The sequence below is a fragment of the Falco naumanni genome, chromosome 11 (assembly GCF_017639655.2).
Source record: "Falco naumanni isolate bFalNau1 chromosome 11, bFalNau1.pat, whole genome shotgun sequence".
NCBI classification, from domain to species: Eukaryota; Metazoa; Chordata; class Aves; order Falconiformes; family Falconidae; genus Falco; species Falco naumanni.
The window spans coordinates 17,148,765-17,165,352 of NC_054064.1; the positions used below are offsets into that span (position 1 = coordinate 17,148,765).

At 37.6% G+C, this 16,588-nt stretch overlaps 1 protein-coding gene across 10 annotated transcripts in view; it reads left to right on the forward strand.

Annotated features, from left to right (window-relative positions):
• The window catches only part of ZNF644 (zinc finger protein 644), an 80,828-nt gene that overhangs the window by 40,700 nt on the left and 23,540 nt on the right, over positions 1-16,588 (forward strand). For 9 of the 10 annotated variants that reach the window (XM_040610812.1, XM_040610813.1, XM_040610811.1 and 6 more), the window contains one exon: positions 7,406-7,457. The gene's annotated coding sequence lies outside the window, so the exon portion shown is untranslated. Of the gene's footprint in view, positions 1-4,476; positions 5,620-7,405; positions 7,458-16,588 lie in introns of those variants that run through there. The other variant, XM_040610815.1, reaches the window with a different exon arrangement.

Consider the following 16,588-nt stretch of genomic DNA (forward strand, 5'->3'; position numbering starts at 1 on the left):
CAAGGTTGGTGAAGTCCTCTGTCAGATTTCCTGGCTGAAAAAGGCACTGGATTCATTCAGTAGATGTGGAGCTGATAAACTGTTACCTATTCAGGAGACTTACAAAAGATTATTCAGGGATCATTGGTAAAAATTAAGGTGGCCTTTAATTAAAGTATGCATCTAAAATACATGATTGCCTATGACTTGGAAGGTAAGTATCTGTATTTAAACCATGGTATTTCTCAAGTAGCACACACGCTTTATTTATTTTGATTGAATGTATGTATTATTTTTATTTTACAACCTTATTTGATACCTTCCTTTGGTATCTTGTACGAAACAGTCTTCTGACTGATTTCAGTGGAATCCTACCTCATTTACAGGCATATGTGCCAAATACATGAAATGCAACTGTTAAGTTGTAGAAGAATGTGTAGTATGTAAAGACAGTGGTTTGGACAATAGAATGTGGCTGCTTGGTGATACACAAAAGGGGATGTAGTAATTTGGTGTACACAATCTTAACCTGAACTTTTTTTATTCTTAGTACTTAGCTTTGCCTCCTTGGTGTCTTTATTAAAATTCTGTGGGTTTGTAGAAAGCAGAGGATGACACTACAAATGTCTTAACACCACTGTACAGTTAGGTATTTTAAAAATACCTTGAAATGTGACAGGCTGTTTTCTTAAAATGAGCACATGGAAGGTACTGCCTCAGATATCTGTTTCCTTGGGCTTTTGGTTTTGGTTTTTGTTTTGTTTTTTTTTTAATTGAATGGCATTTTTTAATTAAGGCTGTTGGTTCTTCAGGAAGACACTTCACTGAGGAAGTTTTCTGTTTTCGATTTCTGATTACTTCGTTTCAGCTGAGAAACTGGTTATGCAGACTTGGACTAGAAATTTGTCAGAAACCATAATCAGTTCCTGTGAGGTAGGCAAGATCTCATGTAACTGTTTTCTGGAGTGCATTTGTGCAGTGTGTATAGTCAGAGAGTATGTCACTGTATTTTGGGGTGCTGGATGTAAAGCTTACGATATGGTGAAGGAATATATGGTAGTAATTCAGACTGGAGGAAGGAATGATTCCATAGCTGAAGGGTAGAGGCAGTTCCTGCACACATAATGTATTGATGAGATTTTGCTGACAGCATAATGAATGGAGAAGTGTTCAAGGATGATGCCAAGGTTATGTACAGTGCTATTAGTAGTTTGGACGTGGAATGGAGAGATGATGTCATTCTGTGCTTTAAGCTTTTCCTATTTGAGAAAAGCTGTTATTTTTAAGGTATATAAATGCAGCTAGTTCATGTGGTCAAGATAAATAGGCTGACGAGTGACTGAAAATCTACAGGTGTTTTATTATGCAAGTGGTATGTTGTTCTGTAGCTTAAACCAGTAGATAAATGATAAAAGGAGGTGAATTATTTCTCTGCAGCTTATTGCTTATGGTAATTCTCATTGTGAAGCATGCCATTCAATTTAGTTTGATATTGATGGGCTGTAAACTTATTAAATGGCAGTGGTACTTAGAATGTTACACCTAATCTTAGATGAAGGGAAACTGCATTAAGTACCTTCAGAAACAACATTTTTTCTCTTAATGCCTTGAAGTTCTAAATGTTTTCAGAACTCCATCTTTAAACTGATGCTTCAGTTTAGTGCTTTTATGATGCTTTCATTTGTACATTGACTTTCATTTGTATATTGATTGTTACGTATTTGCTTTACTGGATAACGTATGCCCAAAGTAAAGAGCTCTTAAATTAAGTTCTTTTCCGCTTTTCTGTAGACACCTTTTCATCTTTATTGTGTGCCTGTTGTGTATACCTTTAAATGCTGACTTCTTTACTTGTTTAGTGATGGAGAAATTTTTGACCAATATATGTTTTGTTAGTCCAAACACCAGTCTACAAAGAGTATTTTTCCCTCTGGTGGCTTTTCAATTGTTTTTCATTTACATAACACAGATTTTTGAAATAATTAAATCTGTTGTTTGATTTAATTGATGGTAAAAACACCAGTTCTTTTCTTCCATTCAGTCTACTCTCTCAACTACTTTTTTCCCTGTTGTGATACTCCTATTAATGTTGCATTCATCTACTTGTAATCTTCTTGTCTGGACTGAAACAGCATCACAGGCTGAGGTATGATTAGTTGTGTTCATTTCTTATGCTGTCACACTTTTCCTTGAAGTGCTTCACTGTCCCATACGGGGTGTTGTCAAAAAGCAAAACTTTCTCTGAGCAGAAAAATGAGAGATTTCAACAATTCCACGTGAAAGCCCTACCACAGCTTTGGGAACTGTGCATGTGGCTTTTACTGTGATAAATAGACAAAGGAAGAACTGTAACTCCTTTGAACTATTTTTCAGATAACTCTCAAAATCTAGCAGGAGATTCAAAATGCAGGAGGCAGTCTTCTCTCTTGCAGTCCCTTGCTTGCTTGCTTTTGTTCAGTCGCTGCAGATTCTTTGAAGTCAGAAACATCTCCAGTAAAAGGACTTAAATTTTGTCTCTTCATGTGAAGTGTTAAGTTTTTGCTTAATTTGACTTGTGGATCATTCAGGCTTCAGTAGGGTACCTGCACTTAAATATTGTTTTGCATTAACTGCTGTAAGTAGATTGATTTTTTTCCTTCGCAAACTTAATTTTGATAAATTTAATTATGGCACTTATAATTCAGTTGGTTAAACTAAGGTTGGAGTAGTATAGATTGAGAGAAGTTTTAGAAATTCTCAAAGGGAATTAATTTGTGATTTTAGAAAACCTCATGTTTAAATTCAAGTGATTATTTAAATTAATCTACAGTGGATGTTAGTTCTAGGTATTTGTGGGTACTGAATGTAGATTGTTATTTTTACACTTTTTAATAGAAATCAAAGACTATCAAAGCTCCTTCTGCAAACAAAGCAGGAAACTACATTTTGTACAGACAAGGTTATTGCTGACTACTTGTTGGGAAAATGGCAGTATAGGCTTGTATATAAAGAGCTTTTCAGCTGTATTAACTAATTTGGGAGACCGTTGTCAGCTAAGTTTTTGCTTTTTCAGTCCTGTTCTGAAATTATTTTATCCTTGATAGTTGCATGTACAATTTTAGCTGGAGCTTCGTCTGGGCTTTTTCTTAGAGTAATCTCTGCTTTCCAGCACTGATTCTTAGGTTTATTAGATTTCTGTAAGATTATGGATGTTTTCTAGAGCTGCATCAGACACTAGAATGAAATTCTGTCCCCCTAGGCCCTCTCAACCCCTGACTTTTGAATTTAGCATATTTTAATGCTGGGATGGCAGTATCCTAATAAATGTAAATGCCACACCCAACCAACTAATCAAATTTTGTAAGTCCTGGAAACTACTTGAAGTCGAGACTACAGTTGCAAGCCTTTTGTTGTGTCTTTGTTAAGCTGCTGAGATAGACTGCTTAGCCGTAGCTTATACCAATAAAAGTAGTTTGTATAGTATAGTTTATTCCAGCCTTTGTTTCTTGCCCTTCCTTCCTTCCCCTACAAGCATAATCAGCTATAGGGGCAAAAGTTAGTTTTGTATTACATTACAACTCTCTAAAAAAAACAAACAACAACAAAAATAACCCAAGCAAACAGAAGAAACCACTAAAAAACTTGTCCATGAATTATGTTCCTGACTGCAACTGGAGAAGGTGGTGGTTAAAAGATGGTTACATGTCTTTTCCCAGTTAGATTTATAACATCTGTTAGGAAGTAAGGGCTAAGTAGTAGGTAAGTAGGTCAAAACTCATCAGGATTACTGCAGACTTTATTTATTCGTTGTGTACCTTTGCATTCTAGTTTCTCAAACTTTTTTCTTCAAAGAGGGGCAAGATACAGGAGATACTTGATTACAGCAAGCAGGGCCCTAATATAAGTAGAAAGTGAATAAAATTACATTCAGTCTTGACATAAGATCCAACTCTAATGACAGGAGGAGTAGTTAGGCAAATTCTGTGTAGTAACTCACATTTTAACTCAGATTAATTGTCTTTATATAAACCTTGTATTATGAATGGTTATGAGCTTGATAAAGAGTCATGGATAAAGCCTTTGCTCTCTTTATGGGTGTGAAAGTTGTTCTCTTGGTTGTTCTTTATGAACCTGAATTTTGAAGTAGCAACTGTAACTTGTTTACTTGGGAAAGCAGTATTATAGAAGCTTTCGTAGCTCTTCTCTAGCAGCCAGAAAGATTAAAAAATTTAACTAGTCTAGTGTGATTATCTGTAGCAATTACTTTACAGCCTGTATATACAGCCTTTTAAATTATTCGTCAAACAAATGCCTTTTGAGGATCTGTGTGTCTCTGTAGCTCAGATACACTTGAGGGGTGGTTGTGTCGCTGAGCAATCCCACAGATGCAACTCTCTCATTGCATACAGACTGGAGAACTTCTTGTGCCTGCTTTGGCCTTTTTCATGTGTTGCATGAAGAGGAGTATCACTGGTATGCTGCTTTTTTTTTGTGTCACTGGGCAAGGTGATCATTGCTAGCACTGAACCAGCCTTAGATGTTCACCAATCAATGAGAAACACTTGTGCTTTTAAAGCGCTGTCCGCCCCTCTGTGTTTCTGTAGTATCACTGGGGGTACACTTGAGATATCACCCATCTCCACCATGGCAGTTTTCTTCCTCTTCCTGTTCTCTGCCCTTATCGGAACAAGCAGCTGTTTATCAGTGATCAGAAGCTTAACCACTTCACAGCAGTCCTTGTACCTGCTGTGGGCCCCTTTTCACTCTTGGAATGGTGAGGCCGCAAGGTGAATGCTCTAACTACATTTCTTACTTGCTTCTGAGTCCCTTTTGATGCTGCCTTTATTACCTGGTGATGGAGAGCAGCTTTCATTCTCACTCCTTTTCCTGGTATTGAGAATTAAGACAGGAAAATCAGAGCCAGAGCATCTGTGATTTTGACATCTTTGCCTTTGCTTAAGAGGCTTGGAGAAATACCTCTCTTGGATTTGCTGCTGAAAAATTTCAGGTGCTCAGTTATTCCAAATGCCAACACCCTTGAAATGAATCGTAGGTGTTAGAGTTCAGTTGTTTCTGCTGGAGTGAGAGGAATATTCCTTGACAGCAGAAAGACCTTTGAGAGGTGAGTGTTCTTAAGTACTCTGAGTTGAGTCACTTAAACCAGTGAGAGTCTCAATGCTATCAGTAGTTTGGGCTAAAGATCTGGTGTCTTGATGTGGATTGCATTGCCTTCATGGAGATGTTTGCATGCAGCTGTGCCTACTGTTTACTCTTGGGTGGAGCTTGGAACACTAGTGGGTTTGAAATCCAAAAAAAGGTGGTTAATTCTGCCGGGCCCTTTGAAGTTTGTAACACAGGGCTGCAGTGGTCAGGCTTTTGGTCCTTCAGCAGTTTGCTTGCTGATGATTTTGTGAAACTTATCACCTTTCCTTCAGCTGGAAAATATCCAGAATATGATGGCCCATCTTTTCTGTTCCCTTCTCTTTTCCTCTGTGCCAGATGTAGATACAGAGTAACCCTGGATTTATCCCCAAAGTGGTCTGTAAGCTTCCTGTGAACCAAAGAATAGTTACTACATTCAAGAGTACTTGCATTTTAATTCTGCCAAAGAGCACATTCAGTGAACACAAGACTACCTGCCCTCCAAATAGGTGGTGTAGGGTAAGATTTCCCATTTTATGTCAAAAGAGTAAATTAAATTGGTTGGTCTGAAGTAATGTGTTTCCATGGAAAAGCTGTTAGGGTAAGTCATGGGTTGTACGACAGCCCCGCTGTATTACCACAGTGATCTACAGTTGTTTGGGCTCAATCCTTTGATGCAAAGATCCTGTCAGCACTTGAATCACAAACCATGAAATCTATGTTGAGAACAGTTATTGCTAATGTTTAGCTAACTGCAATGTTCAGAAGATACAAGAATTGTTAACAGTGGTGGTGTGAGATCATTTCGCACAGGGGCAGAGGCATTGGTGTTCTTGCAGTGAAAGAAGGGCCAGCCAAAGTGCACAGGTTTACTGAGATGTCTGGGTTAGTGCCCATCTTAGTGTTTGATAATGTAACGCCTGCATAGACCTTCTTTCCCATTTTTTGAAAGGTGTTTTGGGTCTTCGTATGTGCAGGTGTATTTTGTGGGCATTTTTAACTGTAGCTTTACATTTATATTCTGTAACATACATCAAGGCTCCATTGCTGTTTGAAAATAAGACTTTTGCTTCTCCAGGCACATGAATATCTACTTTAAAACCCGACTAAAGAATTTTAATTTTTTTCTGTAATACACCTTATTTGAGAAATGAGCATGTGTTTTGAATAACATTAATGCTTAAAGGCTGCAGTTTCATGTAAAGTTAGGAAATTATCCTGGAGCTAGGAAAAGGAGCTTGAAGACTTGTCTTCTGTTGCTTTGTATTGCCCAGAAAGACTTTATTGAAAGGTCTGCCTTTCCTTACCTGTCTGTCTTTGTAATTTGGGCAGGTGGCTTTGAGATAGTTACGCATTGACTAGGGAACTCAGAATCCAAAAGCTTGGTGTGAGTAAATTGAAGGAAGGAATCTTAAGCAGTATGTGAGGATAGGTATTTCTTTCAGAGTTCATTTTGGTGATGGATACATTAGTTTAGATATGAATAGGCCTCTCTGTAATGCTGTATGCTAGTTGCTGTGTCCTCGTTAGTAGTCCCAGTTCTGTAGAGAGCTGTGCTCAGATTCATTCTTGGTTTTGTGCAGCTTCAGTGACTTCCAAAGTCTCTTCCAAACGTTATATAGTCTGATATCTCCCAACTAGGAGGTGAAAAATCTTCTTGTATAGTTAGTTCTGTTAAAGATCCATGAGCAAAACTGATATTAGAGCATTTAATCTGACATTAATCAGCCCTCATGAAGGCAAAGAAAATTATGTTTTTAAAATGGGCCGACTAGCCTTAAAAATAATAAATGCAACTCTGTCCTAGGAAAGGCAAGGAATTAGTGAGGCCTAGGTTTAAAACCCTCTGACACTTAATCTCAGATATGTCGATTGGTTTTGCTAGAAAGATTTAAAAAGCACTTTCATTTGTAACCATTACCTTTCTGTGCTTCATTCCCCATTCAGGGAACTTAAGGTAGCTGACTTTGAAGGCACTAGCAGAAAATGCAGCACAGCTTTTCTTGCCATGCAATGTTTTTTTCCCTGTTCTGCCCACATAGTTTAATAGCATGTGTATATTTGGTATGATTTCTTGGTGGGTTTTTTAACTGAAGTACCAACATTATGTTATTTGAAAATTACTCGTGTGTTTGAGAGACAACCACTGGAATTTTGATATTTCTACCTTGAGACAAAACTGATAGAATACTTCTGTCGCTGTGGATTTCTTGTCTCTGTGCTTTGTCTGTCTTGTATGATAGTCTAGAACACAATCAGAGAACAATGACAGCTGTGTACAGTAAGTTCTTGTTTTATTTTGCAGGTTTGTTTTCATGTGGAAGTGGATCTCACAGCTTAATGTAAATCGAACAAAGGTGAGAGTAAGCTTTGTGGGTTTGTTTCTCTTGTCAGATTCCTTGGATCCTTGGCATATACTGCTAAACACTCAGAAAATGTGGTCAGTGCAAGTTGTATAGAAACATGTATCTTGATTACTGTAATTTATGAACTTCTGTGATACCAAAATAGGAACAAAAAACACACTCACCTAATATGTAAAGATTATGATGATAATTATGCTTTTCTTCCCTAAAGTATTATAGTCAAAAAGCTATCACGGCATTCTGCTAGCTCTTGAGACTCAAAATTAGGAGTACTTCAAATGAATTTCATTCTCTGCGTATTACCCGCCTGGTTTCAAAGTACTGAAAGTGTACTTTGAAAGCGCATTGTCAAAGCAGTGTGTTAAACTTGCACTTAGTCTATTAATAAATAACTGTGTGGGAAACTTGACCAGCTACCAGAATAGTATTTCATATTTTTAATAATGAAATCCTGTTGGGGGTCACACACACACCCCAGCCTTCCTGTCCTCAGGAGTCCTTTGGGAGCTACTTGGAAGACAAAGTATATGAAGATTTACTGCTGGTACTCATGAGCTGTAGAACTTGTGTTCATTTGCAGTTGCAAAGTGTCTGTCTAGGAAAAATTTTCTGTAACTTTGGCATTTCTTCTTCTCTACCACCGCCCTCTTACCTGGAGAAAAACAATTTAGCTAAGCCCAGATTGTTTCTCTTCATGTTACTTGATATTCTACTTCAGGAATACTTTGACCTATAAAATTAATCTCTTCTCCATTAAATGATGTGAAACATTTAACAAAAGAGCAATTTGCTTTAATCTGTTTTAGCTTGAGTCTTTCAATAGTATCTTTAGGTAAGGCCCGACAGTTTGGTAAATTTTCTGCTGTGGAGACAGAGCACAATGGACTTGTGTACACAGGCTTCCATAACAAACAAAAGCTGGCTGCTCAAGTTTCCTGCTTGCTGTTTGACTAATATGCCATCTCAGAATACAGCTGCTTGTGGTGACTTGATATTTTGAAGAGGTGAGAAGGGAGATCCCACTCGCTCAGATGAGCTTGTTCTTCATTTCTGATCTCCAATTAATATATAGATTTAATGTAGCTTTAAAAATGTAGTACATGCATTTTAAAATAGATATGACCTGCTTTGTTTGTATCTTTGCTCTGCTAAGACTTTTTTTAGAGCTGCTGCTGTAAATTTTAAAATACTGATTACAGCAGAATGCTTTATGGGGAACTTAACTCTTCCGTTCAGTGTTGTTCCTTTGTATAATGTGTAACTGTTTCAGGGCTTTGATTATGAATTGTCTTCTGAACTATGAATAGCTAAAAGTAAGCTATACTGCTGTAGTATGTATATACTTATGCATAGAGGACGTTTACTGCTTACCCTGACTTTGCAGGTTCCTAGAACCTTCTGCTTTGAGAAAAGGAATTAATATAACTCTGCAAAAGGCAATACTTTATCTGAGGACGAGTGTGAAACAAGAATTACAGCTAGGGAGGGGACTTGAATTCACAGTAAGATTTAGATTGTTCTCTGTGTCTTCTAATGCTTTCAGTACCTAATGCTTACAGTTTTGTCTCTTCTTAATTTATGTGTTATCTCGTTACTGGTTTAAATACAGAAAAATAGTTGAGAAATCCAATATATAAATAACTGAGTGTGTTCTTTGGGCATGAAATCTTCTGAGTGAAACTCCGAAGACCTTTCATCTTACTGGTGGTTAGCTGTGTAAAATGGAAAAAAGCTGGTCTCTGAGGAGAAAGCCTGTACTCTTGCATGCATAACAAGAGAACAGAAAAATGTGTGAAAGAATACATGGAAACAGTGTGATGACGTTTGATCAGTATTGTTATTGCTTGGAGGAGATCTTGAGGTTCTGACGATTCTGTAAAAATGACAACTGAATAGTCAGTAAATCAATGAAAATACTACGTATTATCAGGGAACAAAACAAAAACCAGAATAAAACAAAAACCGGATCCAGTTATACAAATTTGTGGTGTACCATAGATGCATTGCATTGCAATGTGTATTGCTTCTTGGCTATTAGTGTAGTCCTGTGACTGAAAAACAACGTAGCAGTGTTGAAGAAGGTTCAGAGAAGGGCAGCAAGGATGATTGAAAGATTTCATTTTAAAGAACAACCTGCATTTCCCCAAAGCCTCTGTCTTCTGTCTCCACTCATGAGTGTAGTGGCTGCAGCATCTTATAAGTGTCTAAACAATGAACTTAACTCCACAACTCAGTGCAGACTTGTCCTTTTGTGTAAACCTAGGTCATTTAAAGCAATAACTGAAAATGTGATTTAAATACTTGCTTAAACATTTTTCTTGTGCTCTTGACCAGAATGCATTTCCTAATGACTCTGATAGCGTGCTTTCCATGTAGGTTTTCTTTGAATAAAGGATTTAGGCGTTTCATTCTTCTAATTTCAGATCCTTTGCTTTCCTAAGGCAAATGTGAAAGGTGATACCTTGACTTCTGGAAAATAATAAAAATATATATATATATATTGCCAATTAAAATCCCACAGGTGTAAGAGTATTTAAAACAGTGAATTTATTGGGATAACTGTAGTCTTTGTTCTTAGGTTTTCTGACTTCCAGACTGCATCTTCTGAGCCCCATGGGAGGACCTGTCTTGTTTTAAATATGGGGGAAAGCTAGGAGGAAATAATCTTGGTTTCAGTGTGTTAACAGTGTAATGGGTCACACTTCTGTGTAAGAGGAAATGTCATAGAAGGTAGATGTTTCTGCTGAATTTCCCTGTAGCAGTGTGTAGTGTGAGGCCAGATTTTAAGCATTTGAGATACTGGGCAAAACCAGACTTGGTTCCAGAAACTGCCTTGAACATATTTAGTATTGCTTTACCTAAAAGTGGAGAATGTAATAAATGAATAATGGCATCACATATGTTGAAGAAGCATGAGTTATATACAGAATTCTGCACAGGATAAATTTGAGTATGTGGGATTTGTGTTTCTTCGGCTCAGACAGGGATCTCCTACAATGTTCATCTTGTTCATATTATCCTGGTAACATGAAGTTGAGTTTTCTGCCATCAAATAAATCACTTATATCAATGACTTTATTTTGTTTGTTGAGTGTTTTTTTTTACACTTTTAAACAACTGAACAAAACCCAATTATCAGGGGAGTGAACCCTATCTTTTCTTGTCACTTGGAGTTAATGAGTTTTGTCTTCATCTGGTCATATACAGAGTTATATAGCTTTAGGTCTTTTAAAAACTCTCATTTCATTTGTTCATCAGTAAGTATAATAACTTTCTCCAATTTGACAGAAGTTTTCGTTGTTAATCTCAAAAGGTACAAGATGGGGTTTTTTGGCCTTATTTGACACTGTTACCTACAATCTTACTAGCTTTTTAACCCTGGATCACTGAAAGAATGTAGAGGATGATGAGATCCAGTTTGCTGGTAAGGATGAGTGAGTATCACTAATGCAATTCATTACACCAAGGTTCTAAATTAAATTAGTAAAAGCATAGTGTTTGTTTCAAGTAGTTTTTTATAATTGGGAAAACCAGCATGCTCTAGGAGTTAAGAAGTCTCTCTATATTAGCAGGAGAGACCATCTTAAAATTTGTGAAAGTGTTAAAACATGTACAGCATGTAGCTACCAGCCAAAAAAGCAAAAAGCATGAGAAATTTCTAGGTATGTTTCAGGTAATGCTGGATAAGAATAATTACAACTTTCGTTTAATATAATAGGAAATAAGGTCAGAATTAAGAGGTCTTCTGCTTCAGTTACTGAGTTTACCTTTCTCTGAAATTTGGGATATGTTGAAAATAAGACTTTTGTGGCCATGTAGTTGTAGTCATGGGAAATTTGTATAGAGTTATGGAAAACAGCTAATTATTAGAGTAAGTTCGTTGATACATATTAGATTTTTATTGGAAAATAAGGGTTCTTTACCCAGCTGCTCACAAAAGGTGTCTGAACAAAAAGACTGAATTGTAGGAAAAAACTTTGTTTTAAATTGAAAGTCAGTTTCAGATTTGGATATGAAAATTCTGTAGGTTCTGCTTTGATTAATTTTAAATGTCTTTGTGTTAGTAGACCATCACTCTTGTTTGGTGGCTGGGGGAACGTTTCCAGCTCCGTGTGCTTTACACATGGGGAGTAATTAGATTTGCATACGGAATTTCACCACCACTTGGTGGCAGTACCTGGCTTCAAAAGGCCTTGTTTCTGAGCAGATGAAGTGACTTTGATTCTGTAAAACTATAGGTTAAGAGAGAGTAGATCTGTTTTAAAATTTCTGAAAGTTAGTGATGTGGTTTAGAAATGAAAGTACTGTTTATTAAACCTACTGGAAGGATTTGCATTTGGATGTCTCTATAGAAATCCTAGCTATCATGTCTAATATGTAATTTAAGAGCACTTCTTGTGCTAATAGTATTCTCAGAAGATGTATTTAACATTCCCCAGTTGAATTATTTTGGCATTTACTTCTAGCATTTTACTTCAATTGAGTAGTGTACTTCAAGTAATTTTAGAACGTAGAATTTGCTTCATGGTAGTATTCTTCATAATGTTGTCTTTTGCAGCTACATAGAGGACTGCCAAAGCTTCTCTTTTGCATTCTGAAACATGCTCTGCATTTTCACTTCTTTATTTATTGATATTAATTTTAGGAAAAGCTTCCCCAGTAGATTTTTCTGTCAACAAATCTAGTAAAAGTTTCTGCCCTTACTCATAGTTGTTGCCTCATGGTTGTGCCAATTCAGCAGTGCGTGGGTCCCAGCCTTTTAAACTAGGTAATGAAATTGTTGATCAAGTGTGAAAGAAGGAACCTGGGGGAGTGGAGGAAGGCAGGAGTTAATTTAAATTGGCTTTGCATCAAAGAAAAGCATAATTCCAATGTATAGCACAGTAATTTGACAGCATATGGCTCCATGGTGAGACAACTTCCTCTTCTCTGCAAGCCAGAGTCTTCTGCAGTGACAGCAGATCTTTCATGTTAGTATTATCCCCATGTAAGGACTGTAGTGGTGAGACTAGAGCCTGGAAGAATGCAAGTACTTCCCTAAACGTGTGCTCTTCGTGAAACGTCTTGCTCACTGTGACTGGAATTATAACAGAGCATTGCTGGTGGGAGTGGGTTCTGCGAGGAGGAAATATTTTTATTGTATTGCCTGAAAAGCTGACACTGAGGATCCAGCGTCCTTCGGCCCCTCTGAGGCGTGACATATCAAGAAGGCTTCTGATAAATTGTGACACAGAGGGATTCATCCTGTGGGAGTCCTGAATTGTAAAAATACTAGTAGAAAATGAGGTGGGATGGGGAAGTGCATGTTTGTAAATTTGGGTGTGATATTACTTTACTGACTGATAATATTACCTCTTTTAGTGAGTGCGCTCTGGAAAACAGGAATGCTGGCAGAGAGGTAGAAGGGAAAGGGCTATCAAATTACAGTTTTGCTGTGAATATGTTCAGCATAACTTGGGATATGCACTTTTCCTGTATACCTAATCGTTTTTCTGTAATTTTCTTAAGCTGCCAGAACAGTAAATCTGAAGTCGGTAGTTGGGAACTTTTTTTATTAAAATACTCTTGTGCCTATATTGCTAATGTTTTGAAATGAAAGGAGAAAGTGGACAGTCTGAACATATGAGCACTCTAAAAAGGAGTAAAGTAAGTGAGAATTGGTTACTGTGTGGCAAAGTATACTGAAACAGAATCCCAGAATAGTGGAGGTTGGAAGGGAGATCCTTGGGGATCTTGTCCAGTCTTCTCTGCCATAAGCAGGGTCACCTAGAGCAGCTTGCCCAGGACCATGTCTGGACAGCTTTGAATGTCTCCAAGGTTGGAGGCTCCACAACCTCTCTGAGCAACCTGTGCTATTCACTCTCACAGTAAAAAAGTTTTCCTTGCTTTTGGATGGAAACTCACATACTTTGGTTTGTACCCATTGCTCCTTGTCCTATCACTGGACACCACTGGAAAGGAGTCTGGCTCCATCTTTGTACCCTCCTTTCAGATGTTTGTATGCTGACGAGATCCTACTGAGCCTTCTCTCCTCCAGTCTGAGCAGTCCTAAGTCTATCAACCTTTCCTCATATGAGATGCTACAGTCTTTTAATTGTCTTAGTGGCCCTTTACTGGACTGTCTCCAGTAGTTCCATATCTCTGTTGGACTGGGCAGCCCAGAATTAGATATACTGCTCCAGATGTAGCCTTACCAGTGCTGAGTAGAGGGGAAGAGTCACCTCCCTCAGTGTGCCAACAATGCTCCCAGTGCAGACCAGGATATTGTTGGCCGCCTTTGCCACAAGGGTGCATTGCTGGCTCATGTTCAGATTGCTGTCCAACAGGACCCCCAGGTACTTCTCTGCAAAGCTGCTTTTCAGCATCTACTGGTCCATGGAATTACTCACGGTGCAGGACTTCATAATTTACTTTGTTGAACTTCACAGGGTTTCTGTCACCCCGTTTCTCCAGCTTGTTGAGGTCCATCTAAATGACAGTACAACCCTCCGGTCTGTCAGCCACTCTGCTCAGTCTCTTAGCAGCAGCAGACTTGTTGGAGAGTGTCTTCTGACCCATCATCCAGGTCATTAATGAAGATGTTGAACAGTGTTGGACCCAGTACTGACCCCAGGATACAGTGCTAGTTACTGGCCACCAACTGCACTTTGTACCGCTCATCACAACCCTTACTTTTTTGGCAGCATGATAAAAACAGTGTCACAACAAGGGTGGGAGCAGGGCTTTTATTTATAGACTGTAATGAGGAAAAACTTCGTTGTTTTGCAATGCTGATGGTTACAAAATAAACTATTCATTGTATTGTGTCCAGATAAAAGCAATTTTTGTTACTATGCTTGAGGCTTAAGAAAACATTTGACTGAAAAACACAGGTAATGGTGATGAAAGAGATTAAAAGTATTTTCTCAAACATCAAGTTTCTTTAGAGAGGGAAAAAAAGGTGTGAGCATGTGAGATTGACAGGAAGGAAAAGAATTTATCTATGCATGCAGAAGTATGTAAGGGAACAGTTTTGGAGAGAAATAACGTGTGTTATCATAGAGCATTAAGTCTGGTTTTTTCAAACTTCTGTCTCTCTTAGTGGAGTGCTGCTAGTCATTTGTCTATCTATGTCTGCATTTAGTGTAACAATCGAATATTGAATTTTCCTCATCTTTAGTAGAAACTAATGGCAGTGCAATTCAAACCAGATTGTACTACTACAAATCCAAACTAGACAAAGAGCTGCAGGAACACAGAGACTTAGGTACTTGGCTGTCCTCTGTGAACAGGGCTGTGGAGTGCTGGGGGGGGAGTTATGGAAGCCTGTGGAGTTGCCAGAAAACATGTGACTGTTCTTAAGTTATCACATTCAAAATCCTGGGTTTTTTGTACTTGCTAGGTGTCTTTTAGAAATACCTAATTCACTTTGAAAAGTCTTTACCAATGATACCATCTTGAACGGCTCCTTCAACACTTACAACTAGAGTATTTTTTTAAAGTCATATGTCTGCTTCTTGTGACACTTGTGTTGTCATTTATTTTATTGATTTCAGTATTGAATTTTAGCATGATGCACCCCACTGTGACAAACTGGTTTTATTTTCCCAAGCAAATCAATATTAGAGGAATAAGATTAAGAATGGTCGGTGGCAGTAATGGTATTCTCTTCCGTGATTTCTGAATTGTAAGGTGGTTATTTTTCAGTTGTGTCTTGTTTCCTTTCACATATGAAATGTTAAAATATCACTCTTAAACATTTTAGACCAGAAATAAACCTTCTGAAATTTTGACATTTTTAGGGAAACACTTTTTTTTTTTTCTCCTTACTACCTAACACACAGCTTTTGAATAAACTGTTTCATTAGAAACAAAGTTTCAGGTAAACAAACTTATCAAGAAGAATGCTTCAGTTTTGATGTTCCAGAGTATAATCTTACAGGCAGCTTTTGTGTGATGACTCTTCTGTAATTTATAGTTTCTCTTTGGTCAGCTTTTTCCACAGATGTATGACAACTCAGTGAATCTTTCAGCAGTATAACAAAAGGTTATACTGTGGGTGGCTATAACTGTATTTCTTTACTTGTGTTTTTGTGTGAACAGCTGTGGATCTGAATTGAAGATAACTAGTTTTCAGTGGAAGTCCTTAGACTCTATTTATATTAATAACCATATACTTATATGTAAAGTAGGGAGAGCATTTTTCATTACGTTGTGCATATTAAACAAGCTGTCTCTTAACTACCGAAGTTAAAACAAAAATCCAGAATTGTTCAGGTGAATTTGTAGGTTTCAAAGCTGAGTAAGGAGGTCTACAAATAGTCAGTGTCTGCTATGTAGAAGGGAATGTATTTTCAACAACTTAATTTGCAAACATAAATAGAAACTAGAGGAAGGCAAGGTGAGTCACTGACTCATTCTCTGGTTGTCAGGCTTTGTGGTTCTGTTCATCTGAAGGGTGGATCTGGATAGCTTTTTAAGATGGCAAAAAGTGGAAAACAAGTAGTAGGTATTCTTCTAATGATTGAAGTATTGTGATTTATACTGACTTTAGGTATTCATATTGCTAGATAACACCCAAAGTCAGGAGGTGTGAGCTATGTGCATTGCTGTGTGGAAGAAGCAAAGATATTACACAGCTATCCTCTGAGTAACTTGATTTTTTTTCTCAAGATGTGGCTGGTTTATGCTAATACACTACTAGTTCCTCTATTACCCTGTACAAACCTTCGTTTTCCAAGGGCTCTTAAACATTTCACTTTTGACGGAAGCTCTGTGCTTGATGTTTGCTGTGATTAAGTCGTTCAAGTAGTAGACTGCGTAATGGGGCAGAGTGGAAGGAGACACCTCTTTCGTCCTGTGCCTAAGCTCTCTCTGGTCTGCTGCTTGTTGCCTAAAAATCTGTGACTTTGGTTCCATCATCTTTAATATAAACTGTCACTTAAGAAAGCTTTATTACAGGACTGCTTGTGGATAAAATGATAGATTTCGTTAGTTTTCTCTATTTACATAACAGAGTCTTGAGGAAGAATCTAAATGGGAACAGTGCAAACCTGAAACACTTTTCCTGTATCTTGAATATTTGGATAATCCCTTGAGTGTCCTGTTTGTTCACATATTTGCTGAAAGAACTTGACTTCTGA